The following is a 16,335-nucleotide window of genomic DNA, read 5'->3' as shown; positions in this document are numbered from 1 at the left end:
ACATGTTTTAAGTTTCACATTTTCAAGTCAGGGAGTTATTTACATTATAGGGTGCTATATGGATAGAATAGTGGGACATCTAGCGAGACTGAGAGAAAATTCTGATGAAAGTTCAATCAAAAACCTGCAAGAATGACCTGGAAAATAAAAGTGGATTTAATTTGCTTTTATCAATAAAAATAGGCACATGAATAAATGACAGAACAGCCCACATTCACAGGCGTCTGTGACTATGCAGCAGCGTTGCCAGAATGGCTTCAAACCACTTCTAGGCAGACAGGATCTCTCTGCCAACAGCAAAAATACTGTTACTTCCTGCACCTCTCCAGCAATGTTGCCCATGTTTCAAAGACAGTAGGTTTTCATCACAGCAGAGATCCTCAGAGACAGAGAGGGAAGGTATAGTTCACAGCATCTCTTGACATTCTCTACAAGTGGAAGAAGCAGCAGCGAAGGCATCACCTACTTTGCAGCAGCAGAAACTCAGTCAGACAGGAGAGGTTCTAACAGGATATATTTTGGCAGATTTTATGAGTCCGCTCCACAGCAGTGATATTTGACAAAGCTTTCATCAGTCTGGCACCTCTGTGACCTTTTCAGAGTCATTCAAGTGGACACAAGATATTTGCCCACTGACAGCTGGCCCTTAGGAGCAGTTCACGAGGATGACTTTTCGGGCTACTTCAGGCTGTGTTTTTCCTCCTTGCTACGCTGGCCTAGTTTGTATTGAGGAGATGTCTTCATGAGTCAAGATGTGATTTGAGCTTTCATAGGCCAGTGGAGATGAATGAATGCAATGCTTCTTTTATTTCACATTTCCCTCAAAGGAAATGTCAGAGTGAACCTAAAAGATTATGTCTATTTGTGACATGAACTAGCAGTGTTGATCTAGTTACTCGTAATCCATTACATATTTTATTACAAGTTACTGGCATAGTCAGTGACTAGTTCTTGTCTTTCCCTGGACTGTAATTTATCTTGCATTACTTTTTAGTTACTGTCACAAAAAAAACTACAGCAAACTAAGAAAAACAAAAAGGATGTGACATTCTAAAGTAGGACATTTTACCTGAATATATTGATGGTCACAAACAAGACAAAAATACAACAACAACATTGCATCCATCTATTTTCTTATCCTTAATAGTGTTGGGGTCCCCTTCTTGTGCCATAACCTTATTGTGGTGGTGTGTTTGCGTGTCCCAATGATCCTAAGAGCTAAGTGGTCTGGGGGTTTTAATGCCTCTGGATGCGTGACCCATGCAAATAGGTCCTAGGTGAGGGACCAGACAAAGCACGATTCAAACACCTCTTATGATGCACAACAACTTTGGAAGACATTTTCTCTTGCCTAGACGCAGGTCACCGGAGCCCCTCTCTGGAGCCAAGCCTGCAGGTGGGGCTTGTTGGTGAGCATCTGATGGTCGAGAGAGGGGCCATGTGAGTTGGATACAGTGTGAGCGGGATGGTGATCTGAAGCATATTCTAGGTATTAGCATATTCATATATAGGCATATTCTGTTCTAGATGAGGTACACCCTAGATTAGTAGCCAGTCAAATTAAGTATGGACATGGTCTTCAATTAGCCCAAAAAGTACAGAGAAATCCCAAGCAAGCAAGGGGAGGCACAAAATCCACATTGAAAGGCCAGAGCTGAAATTCAAACCCAAGACCTGAGAACCTTGAGGCAGAAATGCGAAACACTGTTACAAATGAAGCTTCATGAAGCACTTGTAATGTTTTTTTTTTTTTTTACACTTCTAGATGGCGCTCTTGGTTTCAAGATGCAAGTGGACATTTAATCACTTTCCATTGCACTAGCCTTTATCTTTAAACCAAGAGCACCATCTAAAGGAATAAAAAAATATCGCAAGTGGTTCATGAAGCTTCATTTTCCCATCACTACAAAATAGACTGCAAGTAATGCTAATTTAAAAAGACCTAATTTCCATTGAGATTTTGCACTCCCAAAATTCAACAGCATACTTTTTTTTTTACCCAGATGTTCGACCAAATAAAAGTCAGTTACTAAAGATTTTCAGCTCATTTCCAGAACAAAATTAACAAGACAATATACTAAATAATCTGATTTCTTTGTATCCAACTTTTGGTACTACACACACAAACAAAATAAATAACATATACTTTGCAGGTGTTATTGACAAGTGAACACTAAAATGACTGTCACTCAAGACAAACAAATGATCTGAGCATCTGGTCATCACAAGGTTTAAATGCAATTTTAACACGTATCACTGAAATTGTACTGTAACATGTAAATCCATCCATTTTCTATTGTGTGTATTCTTAATAGGATCACGGGTAAGCTGGAGTCTATCCTAATTGATTTCGGGTAAGAGGTGCGGTACACAGTGGACTGTTCAGATATAATATTTCCAGAATGTTATTACTAGTACTGTACTGCAATTTGTACCATTTTAACAATGACAGCTTATTACTGTAGCCTAGTTTTTTTTCTCGATTATTGAATTTCTCCCAACACTGTGAAGTAATACATATGTTCATAAAAGCATGATGTAATAATATACCTTGAAGTTTTACTGTACTCGCTACACTTCTATTATTGTATGATCTATTACAATATAATTTGAATTCCATGTATGGCACCCGCTGGCACCATTAACAAATTAACATAGTCTTACAATAAATGTCATCATTGCGGCACACAAAGGCTTTTCAAAGTGTGGGACAGCGAGCCTGCCCTGAGAGAACATGAAACAGCTACATCTTCTCCCTCCCCCCACTCCTTCTATACAGTGCACTTTCAAAGGATTCACAGTAGGCTATGCCACTTTTTCCACAATTTATGCTACAGCCTTATTTACGGTATTCAAATCATTGGTGAGCTTAAAATTCTTCTTAAAACACCACACAATAAAACAACTAATTATCACACTTTTTTTTAATGTTGTCATTATGAAAATTAGAATGAGGCTGTAATAACAAAATGTTTAAGTGAAGAGCTGTGAGTACTTTTCAGACGCACTTTGCAATTTTACATTATCGTACTATACAGATAATCATTATTGTACCATTTTCTGCTATACTGTTTCATCTGTCACATGAGGTGCACAGTTAGGACCCAAACGCAGACAAGACACAGGAGTTGGGAAACCGAATCTTTATATATAAATGTAACAACAGAGAGCAGGGCTGGATTCAGTTGTCCTTAAAGAAAACACTTGACAGAGAAAACTTGACGAAGAACCCTAAGCAGGCTGGATGCATCGAAACCTCGAGTAAACTTGCATGGAAATGTAGGAAACCTTGACATGCTGACAAAAGTGTCATTCAGTAACCCGCTAGTGCAATACACAACTCTATATGACTGAATAAAGGCCTATATGACAAAATAATAGCGACAAATACAGAACCTAAAATACAGGACCTAAAAATGACAATTACAGGAACATAGCAATTAAATAGCAACTTACAACTTCATCATCACACGGGGCATAGAAACTGCATAGCAACTGACAACATCAATGTCATAACAACAACACAATGACCCCATGAAGCAACCCCAAACAGTGACATATGACCCAATGATCCAAACCAAAACAGTCATAACAACATCCACTTATAGGGAGACATACAAACTGACTTGATAAAATAAGTGATTCATCATTTTCCTACACTCACAAATTGAGTAGCACAACTTAATGCCTTGTTTAATATTTAAAGGCACTTTTTAAACAACTGTGCTAAAAACATATTTTCGATAAAAATGTAAAACAATTATTACCATGAATTTTACATTTCGCATTGTGCACTATGCATCATGTCTCTTTATGTATTACTGTGTCAATATTGCATGTAAATCTTTTTATTATGAGCCCATATTAACAACAACCCAATTTATTGAGCTTAATGTACTATATTTTTCTGACAGGTTAAATAAAATTTCTCAATGTGCTTTGAATTCCATCCTTACACTGTGTTTACACTGCACGATTAGTTACTGTACAAAATGTTTCGATATTAAGCCTTGTTTCCACCGCCAGTATCTACTCTACTCTACTCTGCAAAAGCACCGTCTCCACCAACAAATCTACCCAGCTCTACCCTACTCTACTCTACTCTACTGCACTCGTTTTTTGTGGTACCTGCTCCTTTGCGGTTCTAAAAAAAGGTTGTCCAGTTCCAAAACGTGACGTAATTATTTTGCCAACGATTGGTTCGAGACATGTCGTCATCAATGTGCAGCTGCGCAAACCACCACCCCAGGTAAACAGCTGCCATTAACGATGAAGAGAGGCTTCCAAACAGATTAATGCTTGGACTTTTGAGGAGGTGCAAACCTTTTTAACATTATTGAATGCAGTCTTCTGGTTGCTGCAATATTCATTCGAACTCTTCAGGCTGAAATAAACAGGCACAAACCATTGTTTGCGCTCTCCATTGTTTTCGCCTGTGTGTGCAGTGCACGCTAGCTGCAGTTGCTTTAGCATGACATCACTAGCAAGGTGAGGAGGGCTCCCAGGTGGTGGCTGTGGCAGTGGAGACGCACTGCTTTTTGGTGTAGAGCAAAGCAGAGTAGAGTAGAGTAGAGTAGAGCAAGGTAGAAACTGTCGGTGGAAACGATGAATTTGAATTTTCTGCATCTTCAACGTCAGTTCACTTCACTGTCAGATGGGATTTCAATGTCATGGCTCTTTAAGTTGATTTCTTGCTGAGTTTAGGTTTTATCCAATTAAAAACAGATTAAGCTTGGTCATGTGGGGAGAGGTCCATTTCCATGCTGAAAAATTGCTGCTGAAGCATTTTGTTGCTTAATCTTATTATCAAGACCCCCAGGATGACCTTTTCCTGCTGCTTTTTCTTTCTACCATTCACCAATAATTTCTCCCATCATCATTTCTCCTATCGTGCACATTCTCCTCATTTTGTTCCTTCTTTTTGCATTTCCTTTCCACTCTATTCCCAACACGCTTTTCTTGCTTCAACAGATCTATTTGCCCGTTAATGAGAATGAAAAGCAATATATTGCAGATTGGCCAGACTGATGGACAGGCATAGGTTTAGCCAATCACTTCCTCAATTAGTCCACCAGGGTCATCAGGCAACAGTATTAATGAAGTGTAACTAACATTCATGCTGCAAAATTATGCTTGCCCCAGAGTTGAATTTGCCAGGTTTAATCTTCAGATGCCCTCCATGGTTGTTGTTGTGGTTCAAATGTGTATGAGCTAGTTTGTGATTGCTGGGCATGGTTACAACTCAGTGGATTTAATTGGTTTACAAAAATGTTGATGTTACGAGAGTCACTGATGCTTGTTAAGCCTTTAATGACAACACAGAGAAAAAGGCAGTAGAAAAATATTTATTTGCATTTATTTAACCCTGAGTGACAATATTGATCTCTAATAAATGGCTGCAATGAGGAGTTTGTAATTTTCAAATAAAACACTTGTTATTAATAAAACTTAAAAATGTACATAATGCTAAAAAAAACAACAACATCCCTCTCTGGCCTCTCATAACAATTAGAATTTTAGGATGGCAGCGCATACGAGGAGAAACAACCAATCAGAGACAGATGTGGTGTGATGGAATAGGTGACATAGCAGTTACACCTCCTGAAGCCTCACGCTGACTTTTTTTCTTGGGCTTCAGGATTTTTGGCTGAAACTGTATAGACTAGCTATACAGAAGCAGACCAAAAGGATCTCAGGCAGCTGAGAGGATTTGGAAGCGAAACGGAATTAGCAACATTCCTGCTGGACAGGTAAATTTATCACCTCTTTGAGTTTCATTTGATTGTGCACCCACCCATCTGTCAATCCACTTTCTTCCATTTATCTGTGGTCAGACCGCAGGGGCAGCAACCTCAGCAGAAAAGCCCAGTCGTTTGCCTCCCAAGCCACTTCATCCAATTCTTCTGGGTAATCCGGAAAGATTCCCAGGCCATCTGAGAGACTGCGCGCTCTGCTTTCGTGACTAAGGCATATCCAGTGCTACACTTGGCGTGACTGTGAGAGAAGGCGAGTTTGACTGGATAATTGTAATTTCACAAGCTGGTGTATTTTTCAGCGAAATCATAGGTTGACACTTGAGTTTATCATTATTATAATTTTTTTTTTTACATTAATGGCCAAACCATCCATTTCCAGGCACAGGACCCACATGAGACATTCATGTGACACTTTTAAAGATAAGCTGACTCATTCTTTAATATGTGAATATAAATTGTCTAAAATTTCACTGCATTCTGTTGACTGCAAAAGAAACTGACCTATTCTTGTTCGTGAGCATACAGTGACTCAATTAAAGTCAGTCATCCGCACACACTCTCATGTTTGTAGGTAATTAAATATATCTTCAAATGTCAAATTACAGTATGTCTAATTGTGGTCAATGAACATCCTAAAATGTGGGAATGATTTGGTTATTATATGGTGTCAATCAAGATGGGGAAGATCACAAACAGCTAATTAAAAAACTATCTTGTAAATTCCTTATTACCCAACATATCCTCATAATTAAATTAATATTGATGTCATTTCAAAAGGTATTCTAATGTTTTTTTTATTAACAACTTGAATCCCCTTCCATACCATCCATACCTACTCCAAGCAACAATTACGTATACTGTATAATAAGGTCTCTGCCACTAGAATATTAAAAACAATATTCCCATTTTTCCAGATTTTACAAAAAACAGTCCGCATGTCTGGAATGAGTTTTGTGTTTCTGACTTTCCTAGTTGGGGATGGAGACGCATGCTATTTAAAGACACAAGGACCTCTAGTGGATTTTTTTTGTAGCGTAACAACTCAGCCAAGCAGTAGAGATGGCTCAGTCATCTTGAGGCATGTGGGTAGTTAAGGGTTTTTAATGAGGCCTTTATAACAACACCCCAAAATACTACTATGATGCTGTAAATGTTCGGGAATAAACCTAAATAGATGACATATTAAAATGGTTTATTGCTACTAAGATATTTTGATGGAGTAGCTTACGTCCTGTCGCCCACCCAAGGATGGAGTCCGTAAATACATGCACTCATGCATGTGACCAGGTGGGAGTGAAAGGACCAATGTTAATAATGAGGGAAATGGGTAATAAGTGCATATTAGAAAATAAGAGAGTCCAGCTACCACCTCAGTGGACTAATGAGACAGCCCACTGTTCCTATTTGGGAATAATTAGTGTATTCTCAGAGGCTCTGAGATTGTGAAGACTCACTTCTCACCTTGGTTTAACTATATGACAGCAGAATCTACTCTAGTTTGTGTATTTGTGTAGTATTTCTTATAATCATAAATGAAAAAATAAAACCCAAAGAAAAATCAAAGTCACAGGTGATGCTTGATTACTTGGTAGTGGTTCACGCATTGTGTATTTTTCTGGATGAACCTGATTACCTTGTGTGCCCCCCTAGGAAACCACATGTCCACACTTTGAACTCTGAATCCAGTCAACTGAGTTCACGTCTCGGTGGAACTTTGCATATTTTGAGACTTATCTGGCAGCATGTTGCCAACCCTAAATCCCTTGTGTTCACCCCTAGGAAACTCCATGTTTTTCCTACAGCATCTACCTGGCTTCCATGGTGTAATGGTAATCACTCTCACTCCAGTAATATGACTTCAAGCTTTAATGGGACGTCAAATGTTTTGTCTTTTACCTGGTACAGACGCAAAATTCAGTCGTGTGCAGGCAAATTAAATCGTAGGCCTGTGTCCTTTTGCTTCTAAATGCTAGGGTTCCATTGTAGAATAATTAGCCTTCTGAATCCAGTGATCTGAGTTCAAGTCTTGATGGTACCTTGTTTACTTTGAGATTTGAGCTGGCACCATATTGTCAAACCTTATTACCCTGCAGTCTTTTACAAACTTCCAAAGGCTCGGCAGTCCTGTTACTATATGTCCTCTAGCCTCACGATCCACAAGTGGAGGACCCAAATGCAGGAAAGTAGGAGAGCCACGGCAGGGATGTGGATAACATAGTTTCAATCCACCAAAACGAGCAAACACAAAAAAAGCGGACAAAAAGCAAACACAAAATCACGCTCGAGGGAGGACAAAAAGCAAGCCATAGGGATCAGGAGTAGATTCTTGTAGAAGCGCTACAAGTCGGGTCAAGTGAGTAGCGTCACGGAGTAATAACCCGACACTCCTTGCTGCTTCTGCCAGGACTTTATCCTGGCCTGATGGACTGATGAGCAGCAGGTGTGTTTGGCGGGCTCCGCCCTCCAGCTGTTTCCCCGGTGACTGCAAGGGAAACAGAAACAGCTGACCCCAATCATGACAAAGTGGGTGTTGGTGAAATCAGTGCCTGAGTGGTAGAGTGTTTGCCCTGATAATAGGAGGTCCTGGGTTCAGTCCCTGGCTGTTTCATACCAAAGACAATGAAAATGGGACCCATTTACCTCCCTTCTTGACACTTAGCATTACGGGTTGCAATTGGAGGGTTAGATTACCAAATGATTCTTGAGCGAGCCTCCTGCTACTGATGTAATGGGTCAGATGTGGAGAACGAATTTCGCCCTACCTATCTGTACTTACTCACTTACCTGGAAAAGAAGCAAAATTCAGTGAATAGGCAAATTAAATCGTAGGCCCATGTCCCTCTGCTTCTAAATGCTAGGGTTCCATGGTTTAATGGTTAGCACTCTGAATCCAGTGATCTGAGTTCAAGTCTTGACGGGACCTTGTTTATTTTGAGACTAAGCTGGCACCATATTGTCAAACCTTATTACCTTGCAGTGTTTACCAAACTTAAAAAAACTCCTAAGTCCTGTTACTATGTCTCCATTCGCCTCACAATCCACAAGTGAGTGACGGCGAACTAACGTTACATGCGGTATATCTGGTTGCGGCACATAAAAAACAAAATAAGAACATTTTCTTGAAATCTTCTTTGGCGGCGGCCAAATTACTTGGATGACCCGTCGAAATATTAAATGGTGTGGGAATGGGGCCATTGTGCGCACACCCGAGAAACCACATGTCCTTTGATCATTCCCTTAAAGTGTGCCATGGTGTAATGATGAACACTCTGGACTTCGAATCCAGTGAACCACCTCAAATATTTGTCACTTAACTGGAAAGGAATTTTTAGTTTTCAGTATGATGTATGCAGCCCTATGAAACTGTATGATCCTTATACAGTATATGCCAGGGTTTTATTGTGTAATAATAAGCTCTCTGGACTCTCAATCAAGTGATCCGAGTTCAAATCTCGGTGGGACCTCAAATATTTGTCACTTTTCTGGAAAGTAATTTTTACATTTTCAGTACGTTGTATGCAGCACGAAGGAATTTTTATTTTAGTATGTTGTATGTAGCCCAATGAAACTGTATGATCCTCATGGAGTATATACCAGGGTTCCATTGTATAATGGTTAGCACTCTGAATCCAGTGATCCGAGTACAAGTCTCGGTGGGACCTCAAATATTTGTCATTTTACTGGAAAGGAATTTTATGGTTTCAGTACGTTTTATGCAGCCCTATGAAACTGTATAATTCTTGTAGTGTATATACCAGGGTTCCATGGTGTAATGGTTAGCACTCTGGACTCTGAATCCAGTGGTCCGAGTACAAGTCTCTGTGGAACCTCAAATATTAGTCACTTTACTGAAAAGTATGTTTTACATTTTCAGTACGTTGTATGCAGCCCTATGTAACTGTAGCTGTAGCTGTATTATCCATAAGTCAGGGTTCCAGGGTGTAAGGTTTAGCACTCTAAACTCTAAATCCAGTGATCATAGTTAAAGTCTCAGTGGGACCTCAAATGTTTGCCACTTTATTAGAAAGGAGTTTTTAGTATGTTGTATGCAGCCCTAGGAAACTGTATGATCCTAATACAGTATATGCCAGGGTTCCATGCTGTAATGTTTGGCACTCTGGACTCTGAATCCAGTGAACTGAGTTTAAGTGTCGCCTGTTGCCTGAAACATTTGTCACTTTACTGGAAAGGAATTTTTTGTTTTCAGTACGTTGTATTCAAAACTTTATGATCCTCATACAGTATATGCCAGGGTTCCAGTGTGTAATGGTGAGCACTCTGAATCTGGTGATCTGAGTTCAAGTCTGGGTGGAACCTTGCGTATTTTGAGACTTAGCTGCATCTAGTTGTGGCACACAAAAAACTTACATTTTCTTGAAATCTTCTTTAGCGGCGGCCAAATTACTCGGGTGACCCGCCGAAGTATTACAATAAATTGGGAAATATTCGTCACTTTACTGGAAAGGAATTTTTAGTTTTCAGTATGTTATATGCAGCCCTATGAAACTGTATGATCCTCATGTAGTATATACCAGGGTTACATGGTGTAATGGTTAGCACTCTGGACTCTGAATCCAGTGATCTGAGTTCAAGTCTCGGTGGGACCTCAAATATTAGTCACTTTACTGAAAAGTATGGAAAAGAATATGTAGTTTTCAGTATGTTATATGCAACCCTATGGTACTTTATGATCCTCAAACTGTATATGCCTGGGTTCCATGGTGTAATGGTTAGCACTCTGAATCCAGTGATCCGACTACAAGGCTCGGTGGGACCTCAAACATTTGTCACTTTACTGGAAAGTAATTTTTACGTTTTCAGTACGATGTATGCAGCCCGAAGGATTTTTTAGTTTTCAGTATGTTGTATGCAGCCCGATGAAACTGTATGATCCTCGTAGAGTAATTGCCAGGGTTCCATGGTATAATGGTAAGCACTCTGAATCCAGTGATCCGACTTCAAGTCTCTGTGGGACCTTAAATGTTTGTCATTATACTGGAAAGGAAAATTTAGTTCTCAGTGCGACGTATGCAGCCCTATGAAACTGTATGATCCTCAAACAGTATATAACAAGGTTTCATGGTGTAATGATTAGCACTCTGGACTCTGAATCCAGTGATCCGAGTTCAAGTCTCGGTGAGACCTTAAATGTTTGTCACTTTACTGGAAAGGAATATGTAGTTTTCAGTATGTTATATGCAGCCCGATGAAACTGTATGATCCTCGTAGAGTAATTGTCAGGGTTCCATGGGGTAATGGTTAGCACTCTTAATCGAGTGATTCGACTTCAAGGCTCGGTGGGACCTCAAACATTTGTCACTTTACTGGAAAGTAATTTTTACGTTTTCAGTACGTTGTATGCAGCCCGAAGGATTTTTTAAGTTTTCAGTATGTTGTATGCATCCCGATGAAACTCTATGATCCCCGAAGAGTATATACCAGGGTTCCATGGTGTAATGGTTACCACTCTGGACTCTGAATCCAGTAATCCGTGTTCAAGTCTTGGTGGGACCTCAAATATTTACACAGAAGTAATTTTTTCGTTTTCACTATGTTGTATGCAGCAATATGTAATTTTGCGTTTTGCGTATGTTGTATGCAGCCCTACGAAACAGTTTGACCTATAACCCTGGGTTCCATGCTGTAATGGTTAGCACTCTGGACTTTGAATCCAGTGATCCGAGTTCAAGTCTCGGTGGAAACTTAAATCTTTGTCATTTTACTGGAAAGGAAAATTTAGTTCTCTGTGCGATATATGCAGCCCTATGAAACTGTATGATCCTCAGATAGCATGTACCAGGGTTCCATGGTGTAATGGTTAGCGCTCTGGACTTTGAATCCAGTGAGCTGAGTTCAAGTCTTGGTACAACTTTAAATGTTTGTCACTTTACTGGAAAGGAATATGTAGTTTTCAGTATGTTATATGCAGCCCTATGATACTGTATGATCCTCATAAAGTATATGCCAGGGTTCCATGGTGTAATGGTTATCACTCTGAATCCAGTGATCCGACTTCAAGGCTCGGTGGAACCTCAAACATTTGTCACTTTACTGGAAAGTAATTTTTACGTTTTCAGTGCGTTGTATGCAGCCATAAGGAATTTTGAGTTTTCAATATGTTGTATGCAGCCCTACGAAAGAGTTTGATCTATAATCCTTGGTTCCGTGGCATAATGGCTAGCACTCAGGACTTTGAATCCAGTCATCCGAGTCCAAGTCTCGGTAAGACCTTAAATGTTTGTCATTTTACTGGAAAGGAATATGTAGTTTTCAGTATGTTAAATGCAGCCCTATGATACTGTATGATCCTCAAAAAGTATATGCCAGGGTTCCATGGTGTAATGGTTAGCACTCTGGACTCTGAATCCAGTGATCTGAGTTCAAGTCTCGTGGGACCTTAAAACTTTGTCATTTTACTGAAAAGGAAAATTTAGTTCTCAGTGCGATGTATGCAGCCCTATGAAACTGTATGATCCTCAAACAGTATAGACCAGGGTTCCATGGTGAAATGGTTAGGACTTTAAACCCAGTGATCCAAGTTCGAGTCTCGGTGGGACCTTAAATCTTTGTCATTTTATTGGAAAGGAAAATTTAGTTCTCAGTGCGATGTATGCAGACCTATGAAACTGTATGATCCTCAAACAGTATATACTAGGGTTCCATGGTGTAATGGTTAGCACTTTGGACTCTGGATCCAGTGATTCGAGTTCAAGTCTCGGTGAGACCTTAAATGTTTGTCCCTTTACTGGAAAGGTATATGTAGTTTTCAGTATATTATATGCAGCCCTAGGATACTGTATATTCCTCATACAATATATGCCAGGGTTCCATGGTGAAAATGTTAGCACTCTGAATCCAGTGATCCGACTTCAAGGCTCGGTGGAACCTCAAACATTTGTCACTTTACTGGAAAGTAAATTTTACGTTTTCAGTATGTTGTATGCAGCCATAAGGAATTTTGAGTTTTCAATATGTTGTATGCAGCCCTACGAAACAGTTTTATCTATAATCCTTGGTTCCGTGGTGTAATGGTTAGCACTGTGTACTCTGAATCCAGTGATCAGAGTTCAAGTCTCGGTGGGACCTTATATCTTTCGTTTGTTACTTTACTGGAAAGGAATATGTTGTTTTCAGTATGTTAAATGCAGCCCTATGATACTGTATGATCCTCATAAAGTACATGCAAGGGTTCCATGGTTTAATGGTTAGCACTCTGGACTTTGAATCCAGTGATCCGAGTTCAAGTCTTGGTAGAACCTTAAATGTTTGTCACTTTACTGGAAAGGAATATGTAGTTTTCAGTATGTTATATGCAGCCCAATCATACTGTATGATCCTCATCCACAGGGTTCCATGGTGTAATGGTTAACGCTCTGAATCCAGTGATCCGACGAGTCTCGGTGGTACCTTAAATGTTTGTCATTATACTGGAAAGGAAAATGTAGTTCTCAGTGCGACTTATGCAGCCCTATGAAACTGTATGATCCTCAAACAGTATATACCAGGGTTTCATGGTGTAATGGTTAGCACTCTGAATCCAGTGATCCGAGTTCAAGCCTCGGTGGGACCTTAAATGTTTGTCACTTTACTGGAAAGTCATTTTTATGTTTTCAGTACGTTGTATTGTATAGTAAAATTTAGTTCTCTGTGCGACGTATGCAGACCTATGAAACTGTATGATCCTCAAACAGTATAAACCAGGGTTCCATGGTGTAATGGTTAGCACTCTGGACTCTGAATCCAGTGATCCGAGTTCAAGTCTCGGTGGGACCTAAATGCTTGTCAATTTACTGGAAAGGAAAATTTAGTTCTCAGTGCGACCTATGCAGCCCTATGAAACTGTATGATCCTCAAACAGTATATACTAGGGTTCCATGGTGTAATGGTTAGCACTCTGGATCCAGTGATTCGAGTTCAAGACTCGTTGAGACCTTAAATATTTGTAACTTTACTGGAAAGGAATACGTAGTTTTCAGTATGTTCTATGCAGCCCAATGATACTGTATGATCCTCATCCTCGGGGTTCCATGGTGTAGTGCTTAGCACTCTGAATCTAGTGAACTGACTTCAAGGCTCGGTGGGACCTCAAATGTTTGTCACATTACTGGAAAGTCATTTTTACGTTTTCAGTACGTTGTATTGTATTGTTCTAAAATTTAGTTCTCTGTGCGACGTATGCAGCCCTATGAAACTGTATGATCCTCAAACATTACATACCTGGGTTCCATGGTGTAATGGTTAGCACTCTGGACTTTGAATCCAGTGATCCGAGTTCAAGTCTCGGTGGGACCTTAAATGTTTTTTATTTTACTGGAAAGGAAAAGTTAATTCTCAGTGCGACGTATGCAGCCCGATGAAACTGTATGATCCTCATAGAGTAAATGCCAGGGTTCCATGGTGTAATGGTTAGCACTCTGGACTGTGAATCCAGTGATCTGAGTTTAAGTCTCGGTGGGACCTTAAATCTTTGTCATTTTACTGGAAAGGAAAATTTAGTCCTGAGTGCGATGTATGCAGCCCTATGAAACTGTATGATCCTCATAAAGTACATGCCAGGATTACATGGTGTAATGGTTAGCACTCTGAATCTAGTGAACCGACTTTAAGGCTCGGTGGGACCTCAAACATTTGTCACTTTACTGGAAAGTCATTTTTACATTTTCAGTACGTTGTATTGTATTGTTGTAAAATTTAGTTCTCAGTGCGACGTATGCAGGCCTATGAAACGGTATGATCCTCAAACATTTTCTACCTGGGTTCCATGGTGTAATGGTTAGCACTCTGGAGTTTGAATCCAGTGATCTGAGTTCAAGTCTCAGTGGAACCTTAAACTTTTGTCATTTTACTGGAAAGGAAAATTTAGTTCTCAGTGCGACGTATGCAGCCCGATGAAACTGTATGATCCTCAAACAGTATATACCAGGGTTCCATTGTGTAATGGTTAGCACTCTGAATCCAGTGATCTGAGTTCAAGTCTTGGTGGGACCTTAAATGCTTGTCATTTTACTGGAAAGGAAAATTTAGTTCTCAGTGCGACCTATGCAGCCCTATGAAATTGTATGATCCTCAAACATTTTATACTAGGGTTCCATGGTGTAATGGTTAGCACTTTGGACTCTGGATCCAGTGATTCGAGTTCAAATCTCGGTGAGACCTTAAATGTTTGTTACTTTACTGGAAAGGAATATGTTGTTTTCAGTATGTTAAATGCAGCCCTATGATACTGTATGATCCTCATAAAGTACATGCAGGGGTTCCATGGTTTAATGGTTAGCACTCTGGACTTTGAATCCAGTGATCCTAGTTCAAGTCTTGGTAGAACCTTAAATGTTTGTCACTTTACTGGAAAGGAATATGTAGTTTTCAGTATGTTATATGCAGCCCAATCATACTGTATGATCCTCATCCACAGGGTTCCATGGTGTAATGGTTAACGCTCTGAATCCAGTGATCCGACTTAAAGTCTCGGTGGTACCTTAAATGTTTGTCATTATACTGGAAAGGAAAATGTAGTTCTCAGTGCGACTTATGCAGTCCTATGAAACTGTATGATCCTCAAACAGTATATACCAGGGTTTCATGGTGTAATGGTTAGCACTCTGAATCCAGTGATCCGAGTTCAAGCCTCGGTGGGACCTTAAATGTTTGTCACTTTACTGGAAAGTCATTTTTATGTTTTCAGTACGTTGTATTGTATAGTAAAATTTAGTTCTCTGTGCGACGTATGCAGCCCTATGAAACTGTATGATCCTCAAACATTCCATACCTAGGTTCCATGGTGTAATGGTTAGCACTCTGGACTTTGAATCCAGTGATCCGAGTTCAAGTCTTGGTGGGACCTTAAATGTTTTTTATTTTACTGGAAAGGAAAAGTTAATTCTCAGTGCGACCTATGCAGCCCTATGAAACTGTATGATCCTCAAAAAGTTTATACTAGGGTTCCATGGTGTAATGGTTAGCACTCTGGACTTTGAATCCAGTGATCCGAGTTCAAGTCTTGGTAGAACCTTAAATGTTTGTTACTTTACTGGAAAGGAATATGTTTTCAGTTTGTTATATGCAGCCCAATCATACTGTATGATCCTCATCCACAGGGTTCCATGGTGTAATGGTTAACGCTCTGAATCCAGTGATCCGACTTAAAGTCTCGGTGGTACCTTAAATGTTTGTCATTATACTGGAAAGGAAAATGTCGTTCTCAGTGCGACTTATGCAGCCCTATGAAACTGTATGATCCTCAAACAGTATATACCAGGGTTTCATGGTGTAATGGTTAGCACTCTGAATCCAGTGATCCGAGTTCAAGTCTTGGTGGGACCTTAAATGTTTGTCATTATACTGGAAAGGAAAATTTAGTTCTCAGTGCGACTTATGCAGCCCTATGAAACTGTATGATCCTCAAAAAGTATATACCAGGGTTTCATGGTGTAATGGTTAGCACTCTGGACGCTCAATCCAGTGATTCGAGTTCAAGTCTCGTTGAGACCTTAAATGTTTGTCACTTAACTGGAAAGGAATACGTAGTTTTCAGTATGTTATATGCAGCCCAATGATACTGTATGATCCTCATCCTCGGGGT

At 39.8% G+C, this 16,335-nt stretch overlaps 13 non-coding genes across 13 annotated transcripts; all 13 read left to right on the top strand.

Moving 5' to 3' along the window:
• The first annotated feature begins 9,514 nt into the window (after positions 1 to 9,514).
• trnaq-cug (transfer RNA glutamine (anticodon CUG)) lies at positions 9,515 to 9,586 on the top strand. Its single transcript has one exon. It is a non-coding gene; the product is annotated as a tRNA-Gln (tRNA).
• Positions 9,587 to 10,291: 705 nt separating this feature from the next.
• trnaq-cug (transfer RNA glutamine (anticodon CUG)) lies at positions 10,292 to 10,363 on the top strand. Its single transcript has one exon. It is a non-coding gene; the product is annotated as a tRNA-Gln (tRNA).
• Positions 10,364 to 10,829: 466 nt separating this feature from the next.
• Positions 10,830 to 10,901, top strand: trnaq-cug (transfer RNA glutamine (anticodon CUG)). Its single transcript has one exon. It is a non-coding gene; the product is annotated as a tRNA-Gln (tRNA).
• A 487-nt stretch (positions 10,902 to 11,388) lies between these two features.
• On the top strand, positions 11,389 to 11,460 carry trnaq-uug (transfer RNA glutamine (anticodon UUG)). The gene has a single exon. It is a non-coding gene; the product is annotated as a tRNA-Gln (tRNA).
• A 623-nt stretch (positions 11,461 to 12,083) lies between these two features.
• On the top strand, positions 12,084 to 12,154 carry trnaq-cug (transfer RNA glutamine (anticodon CUG)). The gene has a single exon. It is a non-coding gene; the product is annotated as a tRNA-Gln (tRNA).
• A 257-nt stretch (positions 12,155 to 12,411) lies between these two features.
• Positions 12,412 to 12,483, top strand: trnaq-cug (transfer RNA glutamine (anticodon CUG)). Its single transcript has one exon. It is a non-coding gene; the product is annotated as a tRNA-Gln (tRNA).
• Positions 12,484 to 13,457: 974 nt separating this feature from the next.
• trnaq-cug (transfer RNA glutamine (anticodon CUG)) lies at positions 13,458 to 13,529 on the top strand. The gene has a single exon. It is a non-coding gene; the product is annotated as a tRNA-Gln (tRNA).
• A 447-nt stretch (positions 13,530 to 13,976) lies between these two features.
• trnaq-uug (transfer RNA glutamine (anticodon UUG)) lies at positions 13,977 to 14,048 on the top strand. Its single transcript has one exon. It is a non-coding gene; the product is annotated as a tRNA-Gln (tRNA).
• Positions 14,049 to 14,144: 96 nt separating this feature from the next.
• On the top strand, positions 14,145 to 14,216 carry trnah-gug (transfer RNA histidin (anticodon GUG)). The gene has a single exon. It is a non-coding gene; the product is annotated as a tRNA-His (tRNA).
• Positions 14,217 to 14,511: 295 nt separating this feature from the next.
• Positions 14,512 to 14,583, top strand: trnaq-uug (transfer RNA glutamine (anticodon UUG)). The gene has a single exon. It is a non-coding gene; the product is annotated as a tRNA-Gln (tRNA).
• Positions 14,584 to 14,840: 257 nt separating this feature from the next.
• trnaq-cug (transfer RNA glutamine (anticodon CUG)) lies at positions 14,841 to 14,912 on the top strand. Its single transcript has one exon. It is a non-coding gene; the product is annotated as a tRNA-Gln (tRNA).
• Positions 14,913 to 15,525: 613 nt separating this feature from the next.
• On the top strand, positions 15,526 to 15,597 carry trnaq-uug (transfer RNA glutamine (anticodon UUG)). Its single transcript has one exon. It is a non-coding gene; the product is annotated as a tRNA-Gln (tRNA).
• Positions 15,598 to 15,693: 96 nt separating this feature from the next.
• trnaq-uug (transfer RNA glutamine (anticodon UUG)) lies at positions 15,694 to 15,765 on the top strand. Its single transcript has one exon. It is a non-coding gene; the product is annotated as a tRNA-Gln (tRNA).
• Positions 15,766 to 16,335: the final 570 nt, after the last annotated feature.

This window comes from Vanacampus margaritifer, chromosome 6 (genome assembly GCF_051991255.1).
Source record: "Vanacampus margaritifer isolate UIUO_Vmar chromosome 6, RoL_Vmar_1.0, whole genome shotgun sequence".
NCBI lineage: Eukaryota > Metazoa > Chordata > Actinopteri > Syngnathiformes > Syngnathidae > Vanacampus > Vanacampus margaritifer.
The sequence above is the reverse complement of the archived record's forward strand: the minus strand, read 5'-3'. Positions and strand labels throughout refer to the sequence as shown.